General features: G+C 37.4%; 1 protein-coding gene across 1 annotated transcript in view; it reads right to left on the bottom strand.

The window, feature by feature from the left end:
• The window catches only part of mIF2 (mitochondrial translation initiation factor 2), a 342241-nt gene that overhangs the window by 124217 nt on the left and 191495 nt on the right, over positions 1 to 26529 (bottom strand). The window lies entirely within an intron of this gene.

Here is a 26529-nt window from a genome sequence, read left to right as displayed (position 1 = left end):
CTTTTATCTCCCTGCCACCAATCCTCGAAAATGCAGCATGAGTGATGCTCTTCAAAGGCATGCCAAACGTGCTATGGAGATCCACAGCCCCACCCCCATCTTCGAGAATACAGCAATAAAGCAGTCTCTGCATCATTTGCTATGGTGACCACCAGTCAACATAGCATATGGGAATGAATCTGGTGGTAATGTACTAGGTGGCTTCCAATTAATTTACCAACAAGAACATCCAACAATCTTCTCCATTCATCTAACATTCTGGATTATTTCTTGTTTGTCCAAATCCACTACAGAGATGACCTCTCCTCTCAGTAATTTTGATCAGTGCTATTGCATGGGTAGCACAAGAAGTGCCCTTGGCCCAGGCACATGTCCTAAAGGGAGCCAATATAATAAGGAGCTGTATTTAAGTTTTGTTGATCCTCAAAGGTATTTCCACCTGGACATGGTGAAGATGCTTGCATGATCTGACAACACAGAGAGTATACAGGTGGTTGCTTAGCAACCGGCAGCACTACCGAAACCAGTCAGGTCTCATCTGGGTAGGAGCCAGACTAAACAAGATACCCTGAAAGTGGACAACAGCACACTCCAGTACTGACATGATGCCGAAGTTGACCAATTGACCCCAGCTATTTGGCATGGCTGAATCAAAGTTATTGGTGATAGCTCTATGGTAGAGAAGGAAAGAGGAAACCACTCTACTATCCTCCCATGACAACCATAGCCACAATGAAGAGTGATAAGAGTGGAGCAGCCACCAGCCTGGCACAGAGAAGGAAAAGATTGTGCACATCCAATCTCGACACCCACTGAGTACCTATGATGTTAAAAAAAAAACTGATACCTTTTTCAGTTTTTTAGCAGATAGCACAAAATGAAATGAAAATACTAAAAATTATTCATTACTTATTTTTTCACGGTATTAACAACACCACAAACACTTTTATCAACAAGGATGTTTTATTAACGCTAATATTTCGCCGATTTTCAAATCAGCATCATCAGAGCACAACACACATGTAAACGCGACAGTGAGTGAAACAATATAATTGCAGAAAGACAAAAGATCTAAAGTCCTATTTTTGGCGCCCTCTAACGAAAAAAAAAAAAAAAAAAAAAAAAAAAAGCAGCAGTTATCCAGGAGTTTTTCTTAGGATAACCGTCTCCCAAATTTTTGGCAAATTAATGCAACCATATTTGTTAAGGTTGGGAGAATTCTTCAAAGCCATTGCTGACTCAAAAAATAGTCTTTCAGATCTATAACGACTCCTAAATAGCACATTCGTTTTTCTCCATCTAATCCTGTGTGAAGGAGTGTCCAAAGCGTGGTCTGCCAGTCCCGACTTGCCATAGTAATAGTAGCGAATGTATCTTTCATGTTCTTCCAGGCGGATGTTCACTGATCTTCCTGTTTGCCCATAATAGGCCAAGTCACAGTCACATGGAACTTCATACACTCCTGGGTGTGCTAAAGGGTGAAGTTTATCCTTTGGTGAGCGGATCAGAGTTGCCAGCTTGACATGAGGCTTGAAGGTGGTGCGAAGGCCATGTTTCACCAATACTTTGGCTATCTTTTCCGATGTACCTCTGATATAGGGAATAGAAATGGTCATGTTGTATTCTTGTGTATTGGGGGGGGGGGGGGGCAAAGTAATGGGCCTATGTAGTATTTTTTCTATTTTGTAGGGATTGTAGCCGTTGGCTAAGAACGTATGGCGCAGGTACTGGAGTTCAGTGGTCAGAGCTGTATCTTTAGAACAAATGGCTCTGGCTCTGTGTGTCAGTGTTTTTAAAATGCCGTACTGTTGGACTGGATGATGATGTGATTGTTTATGTAGGTATCTTCCTGTGTGTGTAGGCTTCCTGTAAATAGAAAAAGATAGTGATCCATCTGAAAGGCGGGTGACTAATGTGTCAAGAAATGGTAAACAGTTATTTGATTCTTTTTCTACTGTGAAGTGAATTTTGGGGTGTTGGCTGTTTAGGTAGGTGACAAAAGCATCCAAAGTGTCTTGTCCATGGGGCCAGATGGCAAACACATCATCTACATAGCGCAACCACACTAGTGGCTTGTATGTAGCTGTGGTAAGTACTTTGTTTTCAAAGTGTTCCATGTAAAAATTTGCTAACGGGGGGAAGAGGGGGGAACCCATAGCGGTACCATTAATCTGTTTGTAGAATTCCCCCCCCCCCATGTAAAGTAACCTGCATTCATGGTAAATTGAAATAATTCAAAAATATCTGGGGGAAATTTAGACTTGATTAATTCAAGAGTGTCTATAAGTGGTACATTGGTAAATAGGGAGGTGACATCGAAACTAACCATTATGTCTGAATTTTTTAGGATTAGATTTTTAACCAGTGTTTTGAAATGGATAGAATTTTTGACAAAAGTAGAGGAGTTGCCAGTAAGAGGGGCAAGCGACTTAGCTAAATGCCGGGCCAGTTTATATGTGGGACTATCTATGCTATCAACTATGGGGCGTAGGGGAACATTAGTTTTGTGGATTTTTGGTAATCCATAAATGCGGGGTGTTTTAACATGAATTGGTTTTATTTTCTTGATGATTTCTTTGGGCCATGATGTCACTTTTTTTAGTAATTTTCGGACTTTTTTCTTTTGCGCCATTGTAGGGTCTCGATGTATACTTTGATAAGTAGAACTGTCACATATGAGATCTTGCATTTTTTTGTTATACTCTTCTTTATTCATGATAACTGTTGCATTTCCTTTATCGGCTTTTGTAATAATAATATTTTTATTATTGTATAACTTTTTTAGGGCAGTTATTTGCCCTTAAAAATATTATTATTACAAAAGCCGATAAAGGAAATGCAACAGTTATCATGAATAAAGAAGAGTATAACAAAAAAATGCAAGATCTCATATGTGACAGTTCTACTTATCAAAGTATACATCGAGACCCTACAATGGCGCAAAAGAAAAAAGTCCGAAAATTACTAAAAAAAAGTGACATCATGGCCCAAAGAAATCATCAAGAAAATAAAACCAATTCATGTTAAAACACCCCGCATTTATGGATTACCAAAAATCCACAAAACTAATGTTCCCCTACGCCCCATAGTTGATAGCATAGATAGTCCCACATATAAACTGGCCCGGCATTTAGCTAAGTCGCTTGCCCCTCTTACTGGCAACTCCTCTACTTTTGTCAAAAATTCTATCCATTTCAAAACACTGGTTAAAAATCTAATCCTAAAAAATTCAGACATAATGGTTAGTTTCGATGTCACTTCCCTATTTACCAATGTACCACTTATAGACACTCTTGAATTAATCAAGTCTAAATTTCCCCCAGATATTTTTGAATTATTTCAATTTACCATGAATGCAGGTTACTTTACATGGGGGGGGGGGGGAATTCTACAAACAGATTAATGGTACCGCTATGGGTTCCCCCCTCTCCCCCCCGTTAGCAAATTTTTACATGGAACACTTTGAAAACAAAGTACTTACCACAGCTACATACAAGCCATTAGTGTGGTTGCGCTATGTAGATGATGTGTTTGCCATCTGGCCCCATGGACAAGACACTTTGGATGCTTTTGTCACCTACCTAAACAGCCAACACCCCAAAATTCACTTCACAGTAGAAAAAGAATCAAATAACTGTTTACCATTTCTTGACACATTAGTCACCCGCCTTTCAGATGGATCACTATCTTTTTCTATTTACAGGAAGCCTACACACACAGGAAGATACCTACATAAACAATCACATCATCATCCAGTCCAACAGTACGGCATTTTAAAAACACTGACACACAGAGCCAGAGCCATTTGTTCTAACGATACAGCTCTGACCACTGAACTCCAGTACCTGCGCCATACGTTCTTAGCCAACGGCTACAATCCCTACAAAATAGAAAAAATACTACATAGGCCCATTACTTTGCCCCCCCCCCAATACACAAGAATACAACATGACCATTTCTATTCCCTATATCAGAGGTACATCGGAAAAGATAGCCAAAGTATTGGTGAAACATGGCCTTCGCACCACCTTCAAGCCTCATGTCAAGCTGGCAACTCTGATCCGCTCACCAAAGGATAAACTTCACCCTTTAGCACACCCAGGAGTGTATGAAGTTCCATGTGACTGTGACTTGGCCTATTATGGGCAAACAGGAAGATCAGTGAACATCCGCCTGGAAGAACATGAAAGATACATTCGCTACTATTACTATGGCAAGTCGGGACTGGCAGACCACGCTTTGGACACTCCTTCACACAGGATTAGATGGAGAAAAACGAATGTGCTATTTAGGAGTCGTTATAGATCTGAAAGACTATTTTTTGAGTCAGCAATGGCTTTGAAGAATTCTCCCAACCTTAACAAATATGGTTGCATTAATTTGCCAAAAATTTGGGAGACGGTTATCCTAAGAAAAACTCCTGGATAATGCTGCTTTTTTTTTTTTTTTTTTTTTTTTTTTTTCGTTAGAGGGCGCCAAAAATAGGACTTTAGATCTTTTGTCTTTCTGCAATTATATTGTTTCACTCACTGTCGCGTTTACATGTGTGTTGTGCTCTGATGATGCTGATTTGAAAATCGGCGAAATATTAGCGTTAATAAAACATCCTTGTTGATAAAAGTGTTTGTGGTGTTGTTAATACCGTGAAAAAATAAGTAATGAATAACCAGCAACGCCTAAGCTTATCTGTTAGATTAATAGACTAAAAATTACTTAGGAGTTGGCCACTGCTGCAACAAAAGACAGAAAGAAATGGAGAAACATTGTGGCTAGGGTCACGAGTTCTTGGACATGAGGAGACCAAGCAAGAAGTAGTTCTGGAAAAGGCATATGACAAGGTGCAAGGAGGAAAGCTCTTCAAAACATTATAGTTATTTGGTTAATAGGACATCAAACAATACACAATCTCTATTTAACCTCTAAGTCAGTAGTAAGAATTGAAGGAGGCACAGGAAGATGGTTGGTTAAATCAAGTGTGAAAGAAGAGTGCACATTATGTCCACTGTTATTCATTATCTATATGGATATCACATTATGAAAGAAAGTAGTACTAAATATGATTAAATATTGACATCAATTAAATATTGAAATAGACAACAGAATTAGTAAAGCTGGTGTGATAGGAAGTCAGCTGAATAAATTTATATGGAATAAGAAAGAAATTAGTCAAAACATGAAATCAGCTGTATACAAAACAGTGATCAAACCAATTTTAACTTATGGATCGGAGAGATGGGTTAGAAATAAAATTCTTGATCAAACATTGGAGATTTCAGATATGAGAGTTTTGAGAAAGAATAGTGGAGCGAACAGATGGCATCAATGGCAGTATCACATTTAAAATGAGGATATCAGGAAAGAACTTGTCATTGTTAGCATTCAGGGATGTGTTAGTAAGGTCGATCTTGGGTTCCTTTCTTTTAGGCTTGCACGGTGATCCGAATGCATTTTTGAAAATTATGGAGACAACTACCGTGTTTGAATAAAAACTTTAGTTTAATATAACTAAAATCTACATTCGACATTTCGACCTTTATGTCAAAGTCATCTTCTGGAGCATACAACTATACACAGGAAACAAGCTATACTACAATCAAACTGGTTCGTTAAAGACACTGACTAACCGCTACCACAATTGTTGGCCTGATCTCTGGTGAAAAAAAAAAAAAAAAATTATACATCAACGCTAGAGTCCTATTATTTGTGTTGTCTACTATATACATATATTAACATCATTCAAGCCAGTTGGTGTGGAATGGTTTCTAATACTAGCTAAGGATTGGCTAGTCCTGACTTATGCTGGATCTTTCATATTGGTAGAATGAATGTGTGCCATCCAGATCCTTGGAATTTTCATGCCATCTTTGTTGTTGATATTTGGGTGGTTTATCAGGATTTTGCAGGATTCCTTAAATTTCCTTTCGTACCAGGTTTTTGTGCGGTGTAAGGAGCAGGTGCTTTTCCAGTTGATTTGGTGTAAGGTGTTGAGTGCGTGGTCTGAGAGGCCTGCTTCACCATAATGGTTATATTTAATGTGTCTAATGTGTTCTTTCTTGCGTATAGGGATAGTCCATCCTGTTTCACCAATGTACGGTAAGTTACAGGTGCAGCGGATGCAATAGACTCCAGGATGTGCTAATGGGAGGGGAGGAGAGGATCCTTAGAGGAGCTGAATATGGTTTTAAGTTTAGTGGGTGGTTTAAAGGTGGCATTGAGGTTATAATGTTGTAGGATTCTGCTGATTTTTTCTGATAACCCTTTAATGTATGGGATGGCTATGGTTTTACTGTAATCTAGATTCGTTTCTGTTGTAGTTTTATAGAGTATTTTATTAACAGTATTTTTGTTATAGCCATTATTTATGAATGTGTCACTAATGATTTTTAGTTCTTGTTTCAGGGCTTGCTGGTTAGAGCAGATAGCTATGGCTCTGTTTTTATGGGTGTTAATGACTCCATATTTTTGTGATGGGTGGTGGTATGAATTAGCATGTATGTATTGGCCAGTGTGTGTCGGTTTTCGGTAGACCATGAAGGATAGACTGCCTGAAGGAAGACGTGTGACTAGTGTGTCTAGGAACGGGGGCGAATTTTGGTTTTCAATTTCGATGATAAATTGTATGCGTTCATGTTGTTTGTTCAGGTGGCTGAGGAATGTGTTTAGCGTTTGTCGCCCGTGCGGCCAGATCGCGAACACGTCGTCAACGTATCTAAGCCAGACTGTCGGTCTTAGCGTGGCAGAATCAAGAGCCCTTTGCTCAAAGGTTTCCATGTAGAAGTTGGCGATTGGGGGGGGGGGTGTTAGTGGTGAGCCCATGGCTGTACCTTCTTTTTGTAGGTAGAATTTGTTTTGCCACACGAAATAACCGGACTTTAGTACGTGGGCAAAGAGGGCCGTAATGTTGGGCGGAAATTTGTTCTGTAGTAGGAGAATTGTGTCATTGATGGGGACATTAGTGAAAAGGGCAGGAACGTCGAAACTGACTAATAAGTTGTCTTTGTCGAGTGTTATGCTTTTAATTTTGTTTATAAAGTGTTGTGTGTTTTTTATGTACGAGGGGGAATGACCTACCAACTCCTTGAGTGTTGCCGCTAATTTCTTCGCTAGGTGGTAATTGGGACTGTCTATTCCTTCCACAATTGGTCGAAGGGGCACATTTTGTTCGTGTATTTTCGGAACCCCATATAATCTGGGTGGGGCGAGCGTAGTGGGGTTTGAGTTTTTTAACCATGTCTGGTGGCCAAGAAGTGACGGACTTGAGTAGTTTTTCTGTTTTATCTTTTATCCTTTTTGTTGGGTTATAATTTACAATTTATATGTGTTGTTATCGGCTACTAGTTGATTCATTTGAAGTCCGTATGTTGACCTGTCAAGGATAACAGTGGCATTCTTTATCTGCGTTCGTTATTATTATGTTTGGTTTGGCTTTTAATGATTTAATTGCTGCTAATTCTGTTTTTGTCAGGTTGTTCTGTATGGTTTTCTTAGTATTCAAGACATTACTGGTTTCTAGTCGTATTTTATCTGCTATATTGTTAGGTAGGGATCTGATGCCTCTTTCAATGTGGTTAGATAAAATCCAATTTGTTTACCTTTTTCGGTGGTATTGCGTAGTTCAGTCCTTTATTTAGTAGCATAAGTTCACCATTGTTCAGGGTGTGGCTTGATAGGTTAATCACATGGTTCTTGCTTGTCGGTGGTTGGTCGCTCCTTGTCTCCCTTGTTTGTTGTTCACTGTTGGTGTTTATCGGGGAGGAAGTCCTCTGATTGGATGGATTCCTGTGATTGGCCACCATATTTTGTCATTGTTTCACACTGTGGAATTTTTTCTTGAGTTTTTCTTTATTCTTTTCCCGGGTATGTTTGGCCGAGTTGTCAGTAATTCTTTCAAGTGTTTGTAGAATGTCTGGATTAACATAGTTCGATAGTTCAGATTGTAATTTAGAAACCAGATTTTGTGTTGTAGGTAGATTTTGGCAGGCTGTTTGAATCTATTCTCTAAGCATTGCTTTATCTGTGTGGTCATAGATATGTAGTGCCTTAGCGGACGTAAATTTCTTTTTTAGCCTGATGCAGATCGGAATAAGGTTATTGTCTCTGCATCTTTTTAAAAAGGCCAGCCGATTGATCAAGAGAGAAATACGAATCTTTAGCTTACCATAGCGATTGCTATGGTAAGCTAAAGATTTTAGCGTTTGTCGCCCGTGGCGACAAACGCTAAACACATTCCTCAGCCACCTGAACAAACAACATGAACGCATACAATTTACCATCGAAATCGAAAACCAAAATTCGCTCCCGTTCCTAGACACACTAGTCACACGTCTTCCTTCAGGCAGTCTAGCCTTCACGGTCTACCGAAAACCGACACACACACTGGCCAATACATATACATGTTAATTCATACCACCACCCATCACAAAAATATGGAGTCATTAATACCCTTAAAAACAGAGCCACAACTATCTCTAACCAACAAGCCCTGAAACAAGAACTAAAAATCATTAGTGACACATTCATAAATAATGGCTATAACAAAAATACTGTTAATAAAATATACAGAAATGGGTGGACACACAAGTAGTACTTTGTTCTGAACAGTACAGCTTTACTAAAAGGGGGGGGGGGTCATGTCTGAGTAACATGCTCATATTTTATGATGATTTTATGAATGAGTTAAATGAAGAGAATGGTTACACCACGATACTGTTGGACTGTGCCAAGGTATTTAATAGGATACTGCAAAAGAATGTTGCATAAACTCGAGAATGTGGGATTTTAATATAAACCATTGGTTTGGATTGGTGGGCAGCCAATAAGTACATTTTTCTAAAAGTCTTTTTCAAGACTTTTAGAAAAATGTACTTATCTTTGTTAGAATGCATAAGGTCAGGCTTTCTTACTTTTGAGATGGTCTTTGTGAACAAATGTTCTTAGGATCACTATGATTTGATTGTCCAGTTTGAGCTGCTATCTACAGATGGCAGGAAAACTGCATTGGCTGAATACTGTATCATGGGCTTTCTTCTCAACGAGCATAGTATGACATGGCTGAAACAGAATCTGCTCCATTTAATTGGAATTACAGCCATTCCATAGGATAGAGTTCCTTAAATAGAAACCACTTCAGTTTTCAGAAGTCAGATTAAGCAAACCAGAAGGAGAACAAACCACGATCTTATTTACTTAAGTGTCCGTGATTCCCTCTAATGTTCCTAAGTCTACAAATAGTCTACCAAATATTATGTCTATTTCACACACAGTCTCAAAGCCATTATTAACCTCTTAGACTATCATATCATGACAGAATTCAATATTTATTATTATCCCAAACAAAAGAGACAGCAGAATGGCACTGCTTTGTGCGAGGATTGAGAAAGAAGTAATCTACTGAGCTTTTCTGAAGAATTGGGAAACCCCTCATGAGAAAGGCTGTTCTACAGGACAGAGATGGATGGAATAAATGAGGAGAGGAAAAACAGGTTTGATATGTTCACAGTTGTACTGAAAAGAGATGTTGCCAGCTGCTGTTCATTTTAATAGGCCCAACAGAAAGCAGAAGAATGATGGCAGAGAGTTCCCTGGAGAAGTGATGGTGATGATGCAAGTAATTGTAGAAGAGACCCAGAGCAGAACCAATGCATCTATGAGATAGCGGTTGGAGTGAGGCTGAGAAAAAAAAAAAAAAGAGAGAGAGAGAAATCATCTATGAGTCAAATTGCTCTCTCTGGAGAGTACTAAGAATATTTAGGGATGTTTTAGGTGCACCATCCCAAACATGTGAACAATATTCTAAGGACAGACAAATTTGGGATTTGCATAATCTAAGAGTAGCTGGGCAAGTGAAAAATAGCATCTTAAAATGGAAGAAAATAAGTAGTTTTCTAGAGCCAGAGGAAGCTATTGATGTAATGTGTTTACGTCTGGAGAGACTGGAGGTAAATGTCAGTCCAAGGAGAGAAAAGAAAAGAAATGAACAGATGGAGATCAGCATTTAAGGTATTGGGTGCACATGATCTTGAAGCTGGAGATGTCTGAACACTGCACTGTTTATTGAATGAATAGGATGAATAGAAAATACTATCATCTGCAAACCTATGGATAGGATTAGTGATGATTGAAAGTAGGTTGTTTATGTACAGGAGAAAGAAAGTAAGCAACAGAACTAAGCTCTAAAACACTCTTGCATTGGTTGTGAAGCTTGAAGAAAGAGTGCCATCTACCCTGAGATGCAGTGAACCAGAGGAAAAGCTGGCTATCTGATTACAGCAGGTGGCAAGTACACTGAAGGAAAGCAATTTGTTTAGCAAGCCTCAATGCCAAACACGATCAAAAGTCTAGAAAGGCTTATGTGTTGGCAGTACATGTTAGTTTATTTTAACAATATTGATTACAACACAGAATGATAAGAAAATAATTAATATTAATTAACTTATTTGCTGGTATTATATCTGGCATCTTCAGAGCAAAAAAAAAAAACAGTTTGTCATAGTACATGAAACAAGAACAGTTGTATTGGAAGTTTTCCCACGTGGTTATACTATAAATTCAAGATACCAAGAAATTATATACTTGATTTAATCCTTTATCCAAGTGTAAGCAAACAAAGTTTGCACCTGACATATAATCAGGACAAGGGCAACGTGTATATAAAAGCTGATGATTTCACATCACTTGCTTTAGTATCCTATAATGAGGATACTAAGGCAAGTGATGTGAAGTCATCAGCTTTTATATACGAGTTGCCCTAGACCTGATTATATTTCAGGCACAAACTCTGCTTACACTTGGATAAAGGATTAAACCAAGTATATAATTTCTTGGTATCTTTAATTTAACAACAATTGTATAACACTGGAATTAGTTTAGAAAGTTGTAACGGACAACACAAGGAACTAAAGTCCTAATTAGGCACCATCCATGTTGAAAAAAGAGAGAAAACAAGTATGAATTAGATCTTAAAACGACTGTCTCCCAGATTTTTGGAAAATTTATACAGCCACACTTGTTGAGGTTTGGAGCATGTTTTAAAGTTTCTGTTGATTCCAAAAACAATCCAAGGATATCAATTCACACAGGATCAAATAGAAGAAAACAAAGGTGTTACACAGAAGTCATAACTCAGAGTTATTATTTTTGGAATCAACAGAAGCTTTAAAAATACTCCAAACCTCAACAAGTATGGCTGTATAAATTATCAAAAATCTGAACAATACTTTGCTATGACAGTGAGACTATTTAAAAAAAAAAATTGTAACAGAAAACACAAGGAACTAAAGTCCTAATTGGCCCAATTAGGACTAGCTAGAGGCCCACCAGTTAATCACTGACTGCCAACATGGATTCTGCTAGTCAAGATCCACAGCTGACCTCTTAGCCTACATCACTCGTGACACATAATGTAAAAGATGGACAGAACAGAGGGGCATTAGCATGTGCACATGTTCAGAGAAATGTGCTATCACTCTGGACATTTCCAGGGCTTTTGATCATGTTAGTTTATTTTAATGGTATTGATTACAACACAGAATGATAAGAAAATAATTAATATTTATGAACTTATTAGCTGATATTCTGCTGGTATTATATCCAGCATCTTCAGAGCACAAGAACAGTTTATCCTTAGGTGAATGGATGAGAGTTGCCAATTTGACGTATGGTTTAAATATGGTGTATAGCTGATATTTATTAAGCACTCTAGGTATCTTTTCAGATGTGCTGCATTGAATGTATGGAATGGTAACAGTTTTAATATAGATTTGTGCGACAAGCAATGGAGGGGATTTCCAGGGGAGCATTTAGTATTTTTTCTGTACTATGGGGATTATAGCCACTGGCTAAGAAAGTGTGACACAAGTAAGTCAGTTCAGTGGTAAGTCATTAGAACAGCTCTAATGAAGACATACTGTTGAACTGGATGATGATGTGAATGCTTGTCCAGATATCTCCCGGTATGTGCAAGTTTTCTATAAACAGAAAAAGATAATGAACCATCAGAAAGCCATGCGATTAGTGTATCTCTGAAGGGCAGACAGTGTCATCAGCTTCCTGTTCCATTGTGAAGTGGATTTGAAGGTGTTGGCTATTTAAATGCACTAAAAAAAGTGTCCAATATGTGGCCAAATAGCAAACACATCATAAATGTAGTGTAGCCAAATCACTGGTTTGAAGGTAGCTGTATTCACTGCTAGGTTTTCCAAGTTCTATGTAGAAATTGGCTAGAGGGAGAAAAAGGAAAGAACCCAATGCTGTCCCATCTAGTTGTTTGAACATCTTCCCTTTCCATGCAAAATAACTTGCATGTACTGTAATTTTAAATAATTCAAATAAATCTGGGGGTGGGGACGTAACTTTAGCAAATCAAGGTTTTCAATTAATGATACACTGATAAATAGTGAATTAATATCAAAACTAATCATTACATCTGAACTTTTTAAGATATGGTTTTCTAATGTACCTTTTAGGTGAACAGAATATTTAACAAAAAAGGAAGAATTATTTGTGAGGGAAGGGGGCTAGTAATTTAGTTAAATGTTTAGCAAGTTTGTATGTGGGACTATTTATACTATCCACAATTGAGCATAGGGGTATACCTTGTTTGTCAATTTAAGGTGCTCCATATATTCTGGGTGTTTTGACATAAAAAGGCTTGAGCTCGTTAACAATTTCTTTTAGCCAGGAAGTGACTTCCTTCAATAATTTGTGAACTCTATTAATAAATAATAAATAGATATACCTTTATATAGATAAATAATAAATAAGCTAATAAATATTAACTCTCATTAATTTACCTAAGAACAAACTCACTTCTTTATCACATACAGGAATTTACGAAATGCCCTGTTCTTGTGACCTGGCTTACTCTGGGCAGACAGGAACAACTGATGACATCCACCTTGGTGAAGATAAAAAATACATTTGACACTACATTATAGCAAGTTGGGTCTAGTAGACCATACCTTGGATATCTCTTCACTCAGGATCAAATGGAAGAAAACAAAAGTGCCACACAGAAGTCATTATAAATCAGAGAGAGAGAGAGAGAGATTGTTTTTGGAATCAACAAATTTAAAACATACTCCACACCTCAACAAATATGGCTATATAAATATACCAGAAATATGGGAGTCAGTTATTTTAAGATCTAATTAATATTTGTTTTCTCTCTCTTTATCCAACAACAGAAAGTGCTAATTAATTAGGAGTTTAGTTTCTTGTGTTCGTAAACTAGTTCTGCTGTTATACCAAATTATTGTTGTTTTGTGTATCATGACAAACTGTTCTTGTGCTCTGAAGATGCTGGATATAATACCAGCAAAATATCAGCTAATAAGTTAATAAATATTAATTATTTTCTTATAATTCTGTGTTGTAATCATCATCATCATCATCAAATTCCTGCCATGTACTCTCAAGGGGGGTGTACAGGATATGATAGTACTGCATGAAAAAAATTACATCATTACTAAACTTCCTATCTACAATTTTCCTCCAAATCAGTCTGTTACTTGTCAAGACTCCAACATTTTCAGATCTTATATTTCTATCGTCTAAGGCACCATATCAATCCACCTATATCTTGGTCTTCCTCTGGGTTGTTTTGCTGCCAACCTGGCAGAGAACACTTGTTTTGCTAATCTTTCCTCGCCCATTCTGTTTAAGTGACCATACCACCTGAGATTAGCTCTGCTAATGCATTCCTGGATGCTGACAATGTCAAGTTCTTTCCTAAAATGCTCGTTTTTAATATGATATTGCCATTGATGCCATCTTTTCACGCCTATAATCTTTCTCAGGACTCTCATATCTGCGGTCTCTAGTCTTTGGTCAAGTGTTTTACTTCTGACCCAGCTCTCAGATCAATAAGTTAAAACTGGTTTGAACACTGTCTTGTATACAGCAAATTTAGTGTTCCAACTAATTTCTCTCTTATTCCATATTAATTTATTCAATTGACTTCCCACAATACCAGCTTTGCTGATTCTGTTGCCTATTTCTATATTTAATTTGCCATCTTCAGTAAAATCGTGCCTAAGTAGCTGAAATCTTTTACTTGTTCCACAGGTTCTCCATTCACAACACAGTTGACAGTGTCAATGATTCTGCCTATTTTCATTGTCTTTGTCGTTTTAATGCCGACCTTCATACCATATCTATTACAACAGCTATTCAATTTAGTCAGAGAATCTTGCAGACTTGTAGCGGATTTATTTAGAAGTATAACATCATCCGCATAAAGCAAAGAGCTGACATTAACATCTCCAATTTTGATATCATGTTTAATACCACTTTCCTTCATAATGTGATCCATATAGATAATGAATAACAGAGGGGATAATCTACATCCTTGTCTCACACCAGATTTAACATTAAACCATCTTCCTGTACTTCCTTCAATTCTAACTGCTGACTTACAACACAAATAATGACTAAGTATTGCTTGATATAATGCCCCATTGACATCATATAACTGCAGCGTATTGAATAGCTTCTCTCTTGGCACCTTGTCATATGCCTTTTCCAAATCGACAAAACTTAAATACAGATCTTTGTTATATTCATATGCTTTCTCGACTATCTGTAGTAAAGTGAAGATCTGATCCTGACAGCCTCTATTTGGCCTGAATCCAGCTTGTTCTTCACCAAGCTTTTCTTCCACAATTCTTCTCAACCTTTTCTCAAGTATACTTGCATAGATCTTGCCAGGAACACTCAGTAGGGAAATACCTCTGTAATTCTCACATTCAATTTTATTTCCCTTTTTATATATATATGGGTACTATGAGAGTTCTACTCCAATTATCGGGAATTCGTCCCTCTGTCCAGGCTTTCTGAACAATGCAGTGCAGCCACTGTAAGACTTTTATACCACCATACTTCAGCATTTCTGATCGAATATCATCTACTCCTGCTGCCTTTCCACATTTCAAGCCTTTGATTGCTTTTTCTACTTCAAGTATGGATAAGTATTCCTGACTGCATGCCTGGTCAGTGTTTTTTACCACTGTGCTGTAATCACTGCTTGTTTCATTTAGCAGTTTTTCAAAGTAATTACTCCATACTTCAAGGATATCTTTTTCTACCATTTTCATGTCACCTTTATCATGTCTAACTTCTTTTATAGCACTCTTTCCTCAATTCCTAAGCTTCTTCAACAACCTCCAGAATATTTTGCCACCTTCTTGATATTTATTTTCTATATTCTTGCCAAAGTCCTCCGATGACTTTCGTTTAGCAAGTTTTACAAATTGTTTAGCATTCTTGCATTTGTGTCTATATTCTCTAAGAGCACAAGTTGACTTATTTGACAGGAACTTTTGATATGCTTTCTTCTTTTTCTTCACTGCCTCTTTAACTTCCTGTGTCCACCAGGGAGTTCTGATTTTTTTTTATCCTAGGTTCCTTTTCTCAAACTCTTTCATTTTTTCTTCAATAATCTTTGTGTATTTTAGTCTACAGTTCACATCTGAGAGCTGCTCAACTTTTATTCGCTTTAAAACTTTCTTACGTGTTATTCTTTTCAATACGAAATTCAATTTTATCCTGCTCAAGACTAAATAGTGATCACTTCCAGTTTCAAATCCTCTGTACACTCTGGTGTCCTGCACCAGGGAGAAAACATCACTATCAACAATAACATAGTCAATGAGACTTTTCTTATCCCTTGCCTCTTCTCTCCATGTGAATTTATGCACATTTTTATGTTGGAACATGGTGTTTAGTAATAACCAGTCCATGTCCTGAGCAGAAATCCAACAGATATTTGCCATTATTATTAGCTTTGCTCTTTTCTCCAAATTTTCCCAAAATATTTTTGTATGTCTGACAATCATTTCTTACTCTGCTATTTAGATCCCCAACAAGGACCAACTTTTCCTTTTTCATTGTGTCAGTTGCTTTTTCTAAAGCCTCAAAAAAATTCCTCCACTTCTACCTTTGTTGAACCTTCTGTGGGACCATAAGCACAAATAAGTCTCATTGTCCAGTTTCCATTCTCATATTTGCCCACATTACTCTACTTGAGACTGACTGCCATTCAAGAAGATTAATCTCGTATTTTGTGTTGAATACTATGGCTACTCCTTCTTTTCCTTGATTGTCATTGCCTGAATATAACATTTTGTATTTATTGCTCAGAAAGATCTCACCAGTTTTGGTCTTTTTTGTTTCAGTCACTCCTATTATGTCGATCTGGTACTTATCTAATTCCTCAGCTAGCTCCATTTCTTTGCAATTCAGGCTTCTTATGTTGATAGTACTGATCTTTAACTCGGGTGATGTTGAATTGGGGTTTGTTTTCAGATTTGTTCCAGTAGCTGATTTTTCGCTGTTCGCCCTGCTTCCCTGGAAAAAAATCAATACCGTTAAAATAAACTAACATAAAGTCCTGGAAATGTTCAGGGTGACAGCACATTTCTCTGAACATGTGCACATACCCCTCTGTTCTGTTCCCATTTACATTATGTGTCATTAGTGATGTAGGCTAAGAGGTCAGCCATGGATATTTCCTATCAGAATTCATGTTGATGGTTACTGATTAACTGGTGGGCCTCTAGCTAGCAAAGAGATTGGTTGTTCATGATTTCCTCCATTATTTTGGAGAGGACTGAAGAGTAATGATAATTGGACAGTAGTTGGAAGATAAGGTGTAACCTCCCTTTTTTGGTATAGGTTGAATATAATATGCATATTTCTATGCATTGGAATAAGCAAGCCAGTCGAATAAATAAGACTGCAGACATGATTAAGGATGGGTGTTAGCTCCTCTGGAGCACAATGTTTGAGTACTATTGGAGAGATGCCATTGGGACCAGAAACTCTTTAGAGTCCAAGCTGTTTAGTATTATTCTTATATCTTTTTGCTGAAAATCTACAGGAGGCATATATGGTGACTCGTTGCTGGTATGGTAGGAGGTAATCTGCCTTGGTCATCTATGCAGGAGTCAGAGGAAAATATTGATGCCAGGAGGTCAGCCCTTTCTTTAGGTGCTATAGTAGAAGTGCCATGGGGGATGAAAGAAAGTGGAGGTGCTGTTAAGCAGAAGTTGTGTCTGACAGCCTCTGCAGAGGACCAGAAAGCACAGCTTCCATTTAGACACATAACAGAAATTTCACAAGGTGAAATTTCTGCTATTAGGTTTTATGAAGTTAGATTTGGATTCTGATGGTTATTTTACATTTACTGTATGCTTCAGCACAAGGTTAATTATGAAATGAATGTTCTTGTTGCAAGCCACCTGTGGTAAGCTGTTTTCTTCAACTGCATTGATAACACTGCCTCTTTGTTTTCTCTTCCTTCTTTGTCCTTTCCTGAAAATACTAAACCTTTCACATTCTATTCCAGTAAATTCATTCTCCTCTGTCAGCCACATCTCACTTTTGTCTACAATTATGGTTTAACCAATTGTTAAATCCCACAAATTTCTCTCCCTCATTTTTACTACCTTGTCATTTGTAAATAAACAAAACCTTCTAGCTCCAGGATATTTGCCAGACATATACTGTCTTTAGTAGTCTATTAGCATTTAAATGAATTAAACATCCAACACTATTCCTTCTCATTCTATATCCTTTTCCTAGTGCAAAGCACTTAATTCTGGAATTTCTTGTAAATTTCTCTCTCTCTCTCTCACTCACACACACCTTACCTCACATAACAGCAATTTCTTCAACTTCTAACTGCTACTCTTACTCAGAAACAATTCGAAGTGAAAAGTTCTGAAGTGGCTTTAAAAAGTTCTATGGTTGTTCTCTACAGCAGAATTCCTGGATTAAGTAAAAATAAAAAAATTATCAATTAAGAAGTTGAAAAAATGTCAATTTACTGATTTCACTAATATACAATATAGGTTGTTAACCTACAGTGTATATATATTCTCTACTGTTCCCTCACAATCCTTCCCAATCTTCCAACCCTCTGTACAAATTATCAATTTATTAAATAAATATTACTGTAGATTTACAAAATGTAATAGCATTTTTTTAAATTTCAAATTATGAATAATATCTTGAGGGAGAGTTCATGTGTAAAATGTCCTACTTTTGTGTCAAACAAAGATGGTCACATCATGTATGATTAATTTTTTTAGATATTATTAGAATATGTTCCTATTACATGTGTGTTGTTTCAAATAACTATCTTGAAGTTGATCTAAAAATTTACTACTTATTGTATTACTGCCTATTCCATTCTCTTAATTAATGTCTCTCTCTCTCCACCCCATTAATAATACCTTGTTTCCCAGTCTCACTAAATAACTGGTCCATAATATTATCAGTACTTCCTCCACAATGGTAATCTGATCCCACCTTCAACTGTACCAGCCTCCATGCTAATAACCACTGCACTGTTGCAAGATCCCCAAATAGGAATTCACTATTTCATTGGTCTTATAATAGTCTTTTTTATTACATAGTCTATTAGTGCTTATAAGGAATTGCAATTGTTATAAGCACTAATACCCCAAACCTTATTTTTTTTTTAACCCTTGAGTTTTTTGGCAATTTTATAATTATATAGCATGACTTTTATAAAAAAAATCATTAAGACAAGATTCAAAAACCTCAACAATAAGTAGCTTAATCTTTATAGGCAATAAGGGGACTACAGAATGTTCAACGTATTATTATTTACAGCATCTCCATGAAGTGTGGAGACTCATCATGGGAGACCCAAATCAACCACATACACACAAATCTTATCATACCTCTCCTTGAATCGATTCAGCATCAGGGAACTCACAACCGATTCTGGCAATCTGTTCCACTCATTCACCACTCTTCATACAAAAAAAAAAAAAAATACGCAATTTCCATAAATGGCCCCTGGTTCTCTGACTATTTGTCATATATTGAAAAATTTCACTTGCATCAATTTTAGAAAGCCCCTTTAATATCTTAAAAGTTTCTATCATGTTTCCCCCTTATCTGACTATCAACTAAGCTTTGTAACCCACAAACCTTCAACATATCCTCGTAGGGAGTATTCCACAGACCTGTCACCATCTTGGTCACTCGTTTCTGAATCTTTTCGACCACCTCCTGGTCCCCAAGAAACCCAGGTGACCAAATCTGTGCAGAGCAGTCAAGATGTGGCCGAATCATAGCCTTATAAAGAGGGATGATAACTTTATCCTTACTTGCTAGTATGTTTTTCAACATACAAGTAATTCGTTGAGTTATTTTACTAACTTTTGCAATATGCTCTCTGAACTTGAACTTTTTGTCCACCAAGAGACTTGGGGACTTGGATATCCCCAAGTCTCATCAATTTCCTGCAAAACAATACCATCAATATGATACACCATATGCAACCTTTTCGACCTGAAGTGCATAACTTTACATTTTGCAACATTAAATTGACAATCATTATCCTTTACCCACAATGCCAATGTATACCCCTCTTAAATCTTTCCCTATATCATTGATATACAAATTAAAATGTAGTGGCCCTAATACCGAACCCAGAAGTTCCTCTAGTTCCCCTCAGCCATCCCCCTATCCATGTTACTAGCCCCTCCATTTCCATTCCTATTGTTCCCAGTTTTTGTAATAGTTTTTCCATGTGGTATTCTGTCAAATGCCTTGGCAAAGTCGAGCAGTATCATGGTGTAGCCATTACCTTTATCCAATTCTTCTGTCACTTTATTATAAAATGTGAATAAATTACTCAGACAGGACTCACCCTTTACAAAGCCATGCTGACCAATATAGAGTATTGCATCCCTATCCACCCACTGTTGTATTTTACCTTTCACCAACTTTTCCAATATTTTAACACCACTCCCAATATATTAATTGGTTCGTAGTTTGCTACCTCTGTCTTTTTTTTTTTTTTATGTTGAGCACATACACAAAAGGTTGGTTGATCAACGATAGTACATTAGTACCCTGTATGGATAGTGGGTTGGGAAAGGAGGAATTTATTTACATTTGATTTAAAAGACTGTATATTGTATTCCTTGGGAAACACAACATGTGGAAGACTGTTCCACAATACAGTAGTTGCAGGGATGAAGGAAGAGGAAAAGAAACTTGTTCTATGGGAAGGGATGTTGAGCAGCAGCTGCATGTGTTCCAAAGAGAGCTTAGTATGCTTGATACTATTTCAGATGAACATTTCCCATGGAAATATTTGCAGAATATACATATTGTGGAAACCAAACATCTGTGCGAAAGTGGGAGGAGTGAGTTGGTAAGAGATGGGTCATTAATAAGTCTAATTGCTGTTCTCTGTATCGAGTCAAGCATTTTGAGGGAACTTTTAGGGGACCCCACCCCATATGTGAGGGCAGTATTCAATAGCTGAGTGGATTTGTGATTTGCATAAGGTTAACAGATGTTCGGGGGTGAAGTAATGTCCTGAGCGAAAGAGAAATCCTAGTTTTTTGAAGCTGAGGATGCAATGGTTGTGATGTGTTTATGCCAGGAAAGGCTTGATTTCAGGGTAATTCAAAGAAGAAAAATCTCAAATTGTCTGGAAATTTGGGTATTGTCAAAAATAATACTCGGAAAAAATTGTTCTTTTTTTATGATAAATAAGAGAATTGGGTTTTATTAGTATTAAAATTGACAGGGTTATCTGAACCCCATTGAAGAATGGCTTGAAGATCAGAATTGAGGGCAGTGGTGGTTGATGTTCTGTAGGTTAAGGTGAGTTGTGTAGAGTAAGGCTTATCAAATGAAAGGAAGGAGTGCAAGGTGCTGTCATCTTCAAAACTGTGTATTGGGTTGGAGGTCAACTGAAGTAGGTCATTGATATATAGCAGGAAGAAGGTTGGTGAGAGGACAGAACCTTGCAGAACCCTGGCATTAGTTGAATGGTGAGAGGATAAGGAACCACCCACCATCACACACAGTGTGCATCCAGAAAGAAAGCTGGCAGTCCAATTACAGAAGTAGTCCTGAGACAAACCAAATGATGGTAGTTTGCTTAGTAAGCCTTTGTGCCAGACCTGGTCAAAGGCTTTGAGATATGAAGTGTAACCACTTGAGATTTGCCAAACTTCTCCATGGCATTTGTTCAGAGATGGGTGACATGTGTGAACAGATCTCCTGTTGATTGCAGCAACAGAATCTACACCGGTGGTCTTTTATTAGGTGGGTGCTTTCAAGGTAGTATGGGAGTTAATGATTTTTTCCATTATGTGTTGTTTAATTTTGATGGTGTATATATATATATCAGAACTCAGAATTATAAGTAAATAATTATTTACTTATAATTCTGTGTTCTTATATATACCATCAAAATTAAACAACATGTACAAAGAACACAAACTTTTCTACACGTTTTTCCATTACTTTAGATAGAACTTAGGTGAGCGAGATAGGGTAGTAGTTGGACAGCAATGACTTGTCACCATTCTTGGGAATGGGTTGAATATAGGCCAATTTCCAGGTTGTGGGACCAGTGGAGTAAGAGAGTATATGCAGGTGACATAGGATAGAAGTCAGTTCTGGTGCACACACTTTCAGGACAATTGGAGGAATGCCATTAGGGCCAGGAGACTTTTTTGTGTCTATCTGGATAGTATTTTTCTGATCTCTTTCTGGGAAAAGGATGTAGGGGGCATTGTATGTTGGGCATCTGGAATGGTTGGGGGGGGGGAAGCATTTACCATTGTCAGTTATGCATGTATTGGGAAAAAAGTGTGAAGCCAGAAGATTGGCTTTTTCTGTGGGTGATACTGCTACCCTCATGCAACAGAGCCATCTGGGTATGATAGGAGTGGGAATAGCATTGGGCAAATGTTATGGCCAACTGCTTTGGCGAGAGACCTAAAGGCTCGGCTGCTGTTTGGACAGGCTGCTAGTTTCTGCTTTTTGCTCTTTCGAACTCTGTTTTGGAAGCTTTGATTGTTTTTTGCATCTATTTTGAGCTACAATATAAGCTCTAGAGTTCTTCATTTGAACCAGTTATGGTATGTTTGTTTTTTCATTTGTATAGCCTTGGCACATCTTTTGGAGAACCAGGGTTTAGTTAGGGAATAGCAGTTCAGAGTAGTGTGGTGAACGCATGTTTCCATGAAACCTTTATGCAATAGTAGTATCTTACCCTCTTTCCACACCCTTGGAACCCTGTCAGAGATGAAAGTTACATTCTCTCTCATAGTGTGATTTGGCCTTTCTTACATACTAGTCACTCTTCTGGCTTCCACTTTGTACTACTCACAAGTATGTTGATCACTTTTTTATTTATATTTCCTCCACAATGTTTTCTTATTTTGCAGCTCTTGCTTTATATCTCTACTCATCCACTTAATTCCAACTTAGTTTATCCTCCTGGCCTTGCATAGGCAGTCTGATACTGCTACCCTCAAGCAATTTCTGACCATTTGCCATGCACTACTGACATTCTTTCCTTGTAGCTTCTCAAGCCATGGCACTATTCCAAGATGACTCCTGAGTCTCTCATAATCACCAGCCTTGTAATTGAACATAAACCCTTTCTTGAGAGAAAACTGTGTTTGGCAACTTCCCAGAACAAGACTGCATGGTCACTCTGCCTAACTGGAGGCAGAGCATCTAACTTATGGATACATCTGATGCTATTATCAGATCCAACACCGTCAAACCCCTTGTCTTCTCTATAATATGCAATTATCCCTTAGCAACTGTATAAATCCCACTTCCATTTTGCTATTCCCCCTTCCTCCCTCCAATCGATGTCTCTATAGTTGAAGCCTCCCATAATAATTGTTTGGCCTACATTCATTGTGCTGAATTGCCGATATATGGCATCTACATCTTCTTGTGAACCCCCATGGTCAATAGCAGTAGTGGCAAACCTTTTTATGTGCGTATGCCAAAAATTTACATCAGTTTTTAATATTATAAATTAATTAATAGAAAATCTATTAATTAATTTATAATAATATATATATAATATTTTATAAATAATTATTTATCATTTTATAAATAATATTTTATTTTATTTATAATATTCATTTATATATAATTTATAATATTATTCAGTGTAAAACTGATTATTGTATTATTAAGTTGATTTTAATGTTGGTTTGAAAAAAAAAAAAAAAAGGTAGTAAGAAAAACATTTATGCATTGTAACTCACCATAGAAGTCAGCTGAGCAGGGGAAGCTCAACTTGTCGGCAAAATGCTCACCGTATTTATTCGAATATAACTTGCCCTCCCATATAACTCGCACCCCTGATTTTACTTTATGAAAAAAGACATCAAAACGTTTGCATGTTACCTCGCACACGAAAAATGTTTAAATTAAACATGTTCATGTCGAGGCGATAGTAACTCGCTCCCTCCCCTCAGTTAAAAACAAAGCCATTATACTGCAGGTGCAAGAAAAACAAGTGTAGTTTTATTGTATCCCTGAATAAGGTACAGAGGCTTTTGCAGCTCTGTGTAATATATTTCTCAACAAACAGCATGATTCTTTGTTAGAACGCTGTGTTTATTCCAGCTGTCTGTAATTACACTATTATTGTCCCCTCCAGGGTGCGGCTCGTGCATAGGCACTGCAGAACTGCAGCACTCAGAATTTTTCTCGATATTTATTATATATTTATATATTTCTATATATATTATTTCTATATATTTATTAATTTATTTATATTTGCTTGTAATATTTAATTTTATCATCAACCATCCTATAAAATTCTTTTATTTCGTAAAAAAAATAATAAAAATCCATCTTGTAGCACTTAGGAGGGTGAAGCACGGTAGCAGCACTGTGTTTTCCACAGTGTCATATTGCTACACACGCAAGCATATGCACGTCATGTGAGATGCGAGCTATTAGCGTAATAAAAATCCATCTTGTAGCACTTAGGAGGGTGAAGCACGGTAGCAGCACTGTGTTTTCCATAGTGTCATATTGACGTGCATATGCTTGCGCGCATATGCACGTCATGTGAGATGCGAGCTATTAGCGTAATGCGGCACTGTCCATCGTACAGTTCCACTGTTGTTTATAATAAGTTTGCACCAGTAGTAGAGTGTTCGTAGTGCTTATTGCATTTATTCCGTCTCTTTAAATATTTGGACATTACAATTAAAGGCATAACATTTGTTCTAGTAATTTTAAAGTAATTTTGAATTATGCTAAACTGTATAATCTTATCGATAATAAACAATATTTTTTCATGAAACAAAACAAGAATATATTTTATTTTTAAGTAATTTTGAATTATACCAAACTGTATAATTTTATCGATAATAAACAATATTTTTTCATGTTTAATTTTTTTTTTTTAAAATTTTTACCACAATTTTGATATTTTATCCAAACATGTATACACTGTACTTACAGTGTGTATGTATATTTCGAAAGTTGCAGCACCCCCCCCCCACGATTTCAAGCCACGAGCCGCCACTGGTCCCCTCCCACAGAAATTATGCTGTAGCGACTCAAGTCAACAACTGTGTTTCAGTGCAACCATATGCTGCGCCGAAACACAGTATCTAACTTAAAACTATTGTCCAATTTTTCAATTACATGAAATAAGTGTTTGTTTTATTGCATTTGAAATTCTCGATGTCATTATGACAGATCACAAAGACTAACTTCAAATAAAATTCTACCACGAATTGAAACATGCCATATAATGGCATGTACAGTGACCATAAAAAATATGGTCACCGTACATGTAATGCGTGTGTGAGTTCGCCTGCCAGCTGAACCCAAACAAGCAGGAATGAACCAAGGGTTGAAACTTTGTGCGAGTTGAGTCCGCTGGTAATGAGAAGTTCCATTGGAATGATAAACGACACCTTGTTGTGAATTTGTTAAAACTAGGAAATATATAGTGAATGTTGTTATGACAGTTTCAGATGTTATGGAATTGGGTCGAAGAGAATTAGCATTTCAACTCAATACTTGTCGGTTGCCTATGTCTCTGGGTTGCGTGATCTCTTGTTAATACCGCACCAATCATAGGCACGTCTTCATAGCTGCTGTCTCGCATAAAACAAAATGTAACTTGTACGTATGTATTGTAATAATTAAAAAAAAAAAACAGTTGAATAAATAATTTATAAGCGTATAAAAGGATATCACCTGTAAATCGTTGATGTGCCACCTCTGACACACGTGCCATAGGTTCGCCATCTATGGTCTATCTATGGCAACACCCAACAATGTATTTTGTCCTATTTGCCTCTATCTCACATCAGACAGTCTCAAATGAGCCATCTTCCTCAGATCTAATATCCTTTTTAACTCTAATTTTGTTGGTTGTAATCTACAGCTATCATCAGCAATACCCCACCTCATGTCCTGTTCCATCTATACAATACAATACCTTTACATTCTATCCCTGTAACTATATCATTTTCAGTCAATCAGGCCTCAGTGACTTTTTACTTCTCACCCTTATTCCTGATACTTCTTGCATTTGTGTACATGCATTTTGGAGTCCCTTTGTACCCACAGTTATATTTATGTAATGTCATTACCAACTCATTTAAATTGGAGACCTGTGAAATCCTGTTTGGCATTGCATAATCATTACTATAATGCTCATTTATCACATGGGTGGCCAGACACATCCTTGATTTCATCCTTCCTAAGGATGAAATTCTACAAACAGATAGAGGGGGACAGCCATGGGTTCACCACTTTCCTCACCCTTGGCCAACTTCTTTATGGAGACCTTTGAAGAGAAAGCCTTAAACTCTGCCCCACAAAAACCCACTATTTGGCTTTGTCATAAGGATGATGTGTTCGCTATTTGGCCACATGGCTCAGATACACTCCACTCCTTCTTAACACACTTAAACAACCAACACCCCAGAGTCCTGTTCACCTTGGAAAAAAGAGGAAAACAACAGCCTCCCTTTCCTAGACACTCTAATCACTCACCAGCCTGGTGGATCCTTGGTTTTCTCTGTTTATAGAAAACCCACCCATACAGGCAGATACATTCACCAGCAATTCCTCCCTCCACAACAATATGGCGTTATTAAAACACTATATAACAGGGCAAAATTAATCTGTTCAGATGACAATGCCCTAACCACAGAACTAAATCACCTAATACTTTCTTAGCCAATGGCTACAACCCCCAAAAAATCCAAAAAATATTAAAACAAGTCAACCACAACCCCCCCCCCCCCCTCACAATAAAGATTACACTAAATTTATCACCATTCCCTACATCCGGGGCACCTCTGAAAAAATAACCAAAATCCTTAAAAAATATGACCTGACTCCTTGTTACAGACCATATAAAAAGTTGGCATCCCTTATCCACTCTACCAAAGACCAACCACGTCCCATAGACCTACCTGGGGTATACCAGGACACTTGCAGCTGTAAACTGTCCTACTTTGGCCAAACGGACAGGACAGCGAATATCAGGATTTCAGAACACAAAGACTACATCCGGTTTCACCAGTACAGCCACTCTGGGCTTGCAGACCATGCTCTAGATATCCGCCACAGAATACGTTGGAAGAAAGCCAAAGTAATACACTGCAGCAAGTTTAAGCATGAAAGATTATTCACAGAATCAGCCTCAGCTCTAAAAAACTTTCCAAACCTCAACAAATTTGG

The sequence above is a fragment of the Typopeltis vanoorti genome, chromosome 7 (genome assembly GCF_054136105.1).
Source record: "Typopeltis vanoorti isolate ZY-2024b chromosome 7, IOZ_Tvanoo_1.0, whole genome shotgun sequence".
In the NCBI taxonomy this organism is placed as follows: Eukaryota; Metazoa; Arthropoda; class Arachnida; order Uropygi; family Thelyphonidae; genus Typopeltis; species Typopeltis vanoorti.
The sequence above is the reverse complement of the archived record's forward strand: the minus strand, read 5'-3'. Positions and strand labels throughout refer to the sequence as shown.